This window comes from Phragmites australis, chromosome 5 (genome assembly GCF_958298935.1).
Source record: "Phragmites australis chromosome 5, lpPhrAust1.1, whole genome shotgun sequence".
Lineage (NCBI taxonomy): Eukaryota > Viridiplantae > Streptophyta > Magnoliopsida > Poales > Poaceae > Phragmites > Phragmites australis.
The window spans coordinates 39614158-39620157 of NC_084925.1; positions in this window are offsets into that span (position 1 = coordinate 39614158).

Below are 6000 nucleotides of genomic sequence, written 5' to 3' on the forward strand. Positions count from 1 at the left end.
GCCTATTTTTTTTATTTTTTTCAGGCGATGGCTCATAGCCGCCTTTAACCTTCCGATGACTCCCTCATGCCCACAATCCCTTGGCTGTCAATCGAGTTTGTGTTCGTCTCGGCCCCGCCCATCCCCAAAGGCAAATACGCTGATGTATCTGCTCCCACAGCTCCCGTCACACTAACCTAGCGCGTACCCCACCCCACCTTGCCTCCTCCACTGAGCCAGTATGCTTGGGAAGTACACCAATGATCTCAAAGAGTCCCTCCCCGAACCATAAATCTCATCGGCTACCATCGCTTGATTCAGGCTCCTAAATTTCAGGCAAGCGTGAATGTATTCGAAGTGTTGTTTTCAGAAATTTTCCTAGAAACTAGGCATATTTTCTGCAATTTATCAAGGATTTGGAGTGGCTAACTTATAAGGGCATATCTACACTTCTGTGAACCTGTAGGCATACATATATATCAGTTATCCAAAACAGTTTTAGCATCTTTCAAAAAAACACTTACCATCTGGATGTGGATCGACCGGGCCCACTGTCATTGTCAGCTTTGGATTCCTTGCACTCCAACTCAAGTGGCCTCCTCGGCTGCCACCACTCATCTGTGATACTATCTCTTTCGTCGCCATCGTCCTCTATTCCCTCTGTTTCTTTTCTCCAACAAAATATGAAGCACGGGCAGAACAAGAGTATTCCCTGATATTGTTTTATGGAAGAATAATCCTGATGTCTAAAGAATCATTTTGTTAAGCAAAAGGTAGAGGATTCTCAACCTTATAGATTCATTGATAATCGCAAATTGATTGAACAGGTACACAGAAAAAAGACAAAGATAAGCAAGAAGAAAAAAAAAACTAGAGAAAGAAAGGAAGAGGATCATGGATATGGAATTGTTGCAAGGGAATTTGTTGTAGACAAGAACATCCGAGACTAACTGTATGCCAGTCTGCAAGCAGATATAAACAAAGTCACTCCACTTCAGTTCACCAGCATCATCCTCGGTTTGGGTCAGATATTTGTTCGTAGCTGAACGAATGCGCGCAAGCAACACCACCAATATATGGCAAGAATCCGATGTTGCATACAGCTCAAGTCTAGGAAGTAGGAACCCACACGAGGCATGCAAACAAGAAAGCAAGCATGATAATATCTTGTCGCAAATAATGCAAATCCACAAAGTCAGGTATTGGTGCAAGGCGAAAGATACCCCACCACCGCCTCGGCGTGATTGCAGGGGAGGCGAGTGGATTGCACGGCAGCGCCGGGCAACATCGGCGGCGTCACTGTCGCCGTTGCCGCCGATCGCCATGCCCATGTCCATCCATCACATTTATGAGCCAGTAGACGGAACCGATAACTCGCCCGTGCGCCATCGATCGCCCTTGCTTCCATTCCACTCAACCCAATCCAACAACGCACTGCCATTTGTTACACGCACAGAGCAAGAATCTGGGTTAATCGGTTTCTGTGGGCCGTGGCAAATCCGGCATGAGTGAACCGAAAGTTTCAGTTTCAGTTTCACACACAGAGAGAGAGATGATGGCATCATGTATTTGATGAGACAGCAGCCGTGGCAACGGCGACGCGACAATATCTGAGAACTGTTGGTGGGTGATCTGAATCACCTGCGGTGGTCCGTGAGCGCCGCTCGTGATCTCGGCTAAAAATCGCTCACCGCTGCTGCTGCTGCGCGCGCTCGTGGGCCACCTACCATGCATTTGATGCAATTTTGGAGCTGCGAGACGGGGACCACACCCGTCACGATATTATCGGCGAACCTGAGCGAGAAAAGTCAGTCAGCGTGTTGCCTTCTCTTCTCTTCTCCAGACGTCTGCTTGGTTTGTTAAAAACTGAGCATGGCCAAGGCTCAGCTCAGGCTGTCTTGGAAGGTAGAATCTGCCACGAGATGATTGCTATGAATCATGAAGAAGAATGAAGTAGGGTTTCGCTTCCTGTAGACCGTTGAACTGTTTCGCGCGAAATGACTAGACAGCAAATTTAGCGAAATGCGCAGTTTCAGAATATTTCAATTTTCTCTTTACCAGTTTTTTTTTTTTTTTTGTGAGGGTTCTTGTTACCAGATTCAGGCGAGCTCATATCTATTTTGGAGTCGAGGATCTAAGAAGTGGCCTATGTAACGCTTAGGTTCTATTTAGTAGAGTTTTAATTTTTAGCTCTATATCAGATTTTAAGATTGTAACTAAAATAAAATAATTTATGTCTGTTTTTAGTTTAAAATAGAAACAAGATTACTCACCAAAATACTCTCGGTGTACTTATAACTCTAATTTAATAAATTTTTAGAACTAAGAATACCTATCTTTAAGAATTTTTAGAGCTAAAGTTCTATTAAATATGTGTTTTAAAAGGTGATAGAACTAGGGGCATGAAATGCAGATACGAAGATGTGTCATAAGTGTGCATTTGGTCCAAGGGACAGTTCACTACTCTAAGATTGTTTAGGGTATTTCGCGGGGCTTTAGATCCGGGATCTACTATAGATCTGGATGAAGTCTTGCTAAACAGGATGACTATATGGTTTTGTGGAACAGTTAAATCTATAGTGCTACACTGTGCGAGACAAAGGGTCGCGATCTCGCGAGGGTGAGCTAACTCCAAAAACCCGTCCTCAGTTCGGATAGATCTTTTCACTTCTCTATGCAATTATATGGAGCGGTTAAAACGTTGCTCCAAATGTTAATTCACACCCGTGAAAACTAACCATCCCACAGAGTTAAGAGAATATTAGTTATTTTTTACCATTGGTCCACTAGTGGATCTGATCTGTGAAGTAAATTGAAGTTAGAGCTCTACTAAATATCACCTTTAAATACAAGGGTTTCATAAGAATTTTGTGGCAAGAAAGAAAGATACGTTTTCTTTGACTCCAAGACTCCTTAATCCTAATGCTGCCTAGATTATTTACAAGTCAGCAAAATTGTGAGCCTCTGGTCGCCAAAAAGAATTGTGAGCCAATAGAATTAGGTAAACAGCTTTCCGAACAAACGTAAAACCTGGTGCGTCGGTCGCATCCTGAAATCTGTTCAGGACCCGTCGATTTCATTCGTTTATCCCCGTCCAAGGTTTACCCCACCAAATGATCCAAAAAAATGACTTTCAACACGATAACACCACATTTCTCAGACTATTCTCCTGGTTAATCCAGTGCCGCTAAATCGTCAATAATCGCTAACCCTTTGGTTGGACTTGACTGGCTTGTAGTCAATCTTGTCCGACATCTATCCCTCGTTCAGTGGTTAGTCAGATTCACGGACCACATGAATTCAGTACTGACAGCCAGACATAGGGATGAAAACGGAACGGAAAAATCCTATTTCATCCCGGTGTCGTATCCCCTTTTTTTTCAGTCTATTTTCGTTTTTTTCGTTCCCGTCTATCCTGTTTTCGTTTCCATCCGGCTGAGAAAATGTGAAAGTGAAAACAGTAGGGGGGTTTTTCGACCGTTTCCGTCCGTTTTCACCCATACGCTCACTTATGTCTTTGGTTGAGACTTATCACTTATGTTTATTATATGCTCGAATATCGAGTTAAGGTTTATGTGATTCTTTTTAGAGGGGTACAAAACATGACGTACATAACCCACTTACATCACACTCACGTCTAACGCACGCATACGCGTGCATATCCTAAGCATACACGTTACAGATATATTCTCGCTAAACGGGCACGTGTGTGCATACCCCTAACTACTAAGGAAAAAAAAAACCCGATGAGGCTCGTGGGTCGATCCTAGGGATCGAACCCACGACTGGCCATCCCTGTCAGTCTGTCACTGGGAGCGAACCAACCGAACTACTGCTTGGTCCTAAGGCTTATGTTGTTATATCTTCGTATCTTGTATTGTTTGAGTCAAATATTGCAAATATTGATAAAAAATGATATGTCATGTGAATCGAAAAATCATATGACATTTTTTTACTTTAATGTGACTTGCTGATTGGATTGGTTCATTAAACTTATTAATTCAGTGTTATCTGAAGATAATGTTAAACTTATACATGTTGACATATCTTGATGGTTCTGTAGGTCGGTGTTTCCATTTTGTGTTTTCGAATCCCGACCAATACCAGTATTTTTCCGATCGGATTGGTTCGTTTTTGACCCTCCAATTATGTCCGATCGTTTTTTTTTTCGTTCCCGTCTATCCCGTTTTCTTTTCCGTCCGACAGAGAAAATATGAAAGTGAAAACGATTAAAGAGTTTTCCCGACCGTTCCCGTCCGTTTTCATCCCTAGCTAGACATGTATTTGACATTTTGACAAATAGATGTTTGTCTTTCAGTACACATGGTTGGCCCTTGCTTAATCAGTGCCGTATTCGGTACCTCAGCTGTTAAATACGGTTTATGTCAGTAATTATAAATTGTCAAAAATCACGATTTATTTTTGAAAAAATAGTCCAACAATTGTAACCCATTTTAATTTGTTTGATAAAAAAGCATGAGCCAATATTTAATTAAAATTCTCTCAATAAGTCAACTTTATAAAATCTAAAAATATTTATTGTCCCAAATAAATTCTCAAAAATCTAGAAAAATTCACTAATATTCTTCTCATGTGATGTACTAATTTATTAAAATGTTTTCAACCTTATATTATTTGATCAAAAAATGAATTCCTTTGTAATGCTCCATTTATATGCATTTTTATCATTTTATGTGATATTCTCTTCTTAATTCAATTTGAATAAAAATAATTTAACATGCACAAATCCTTGGTTGTCATATTAATATTAAGACTTTGTAATGCTCCATTTATATTTTTTTTATCATTTCATATTAATATTAAATCTTGTTGGAAATAATTCTGCAAAGAAATTTTGCAGTGAATTAACATTGTGAGGATACAAATTCTAAATTATCGAACATTAATAGTTGTGAAGAACAATTACCATATAACCCGGCATAGATATTACATACACTGATAAACCTTACATTTGATATGAGGTTTTCGTCGGTGCGTGAATGGACAGTAACCATAAAGAGATGATGATAACAAATATTGGTATGTACGGAATGCCTAACGACTAATTTATTAGTGTGTTGCTGCTAAACCTAATATGACTTAGGAATGAAAATAGATCGGGTTACAAAAGATGACCTCTACTGAGTGCACCTTGGATATTTGCCCTTTCTCGGAGCATCGGGGCCCGAAGCCTTAGCGCGATGGGCCCTCTCCCGCTTCTTTTTCCTCTCATCCTCGCAAGCTTTAGCCGCGGCGCACTCCTCCGCTGCCCTCCTCGCATGGATTCAGTGTGTGGGCATGGCTGAGGGCTGGAGCATAGGATTCCATATGAAAGCTAAAAAAGTTCCGGCACTGATGCTCTGCAGAGATTCCCTGCGAAAGCTGTTACTTCATGTGGTCATTTTATTCTGCAAAAGTTTAGCTTGAGTTATTGTTTCCTCTCCATGGAGGCATGGATTCATATGAAAGCTGAGTCGTGTAGTCACTTCCTGTCTAAAGATTGACTCACGACAGATGTGTTATCATTTCATGGTTAAAGCTACGTCGTGTGGTCATTTCCTGTCTAAAAACTGACTCACGATAGAGGTGTGGTCATTTCATAGTTAAAGCTACGCTCTGTGGTCACTTTCTGTTTGAAGAGTGACTCACGACAGATGTGTTTTCATTTCATGGTTAAAGCTACGTCGTGTGGTCACTTCCTGTCTAAAGACTGACTCACAACATATGTGTTATCATTTCATGGTTAAAGTTATATCATGTGGTCACTTCCTGTCTAAAGACTGACTAGCAATAGAGATGTGGTCATTTTATAGTTAAAGTTGTGCCCTATGGTCACTTTCTGTCTGAAGATTAACTCACGACAGAGGTATTGTCATTTCATGGTTAAACCTATGTCGTATGGTCACTTCCTGTATAAAAGATTGACTCACAACAGAGGTGTTGTCATTTCATAGTTAAAGCTATGCCCTGTGGTCACTTCCTATCAGAAGACTGACTCACGATAGAGGTGTTGTTATTTCA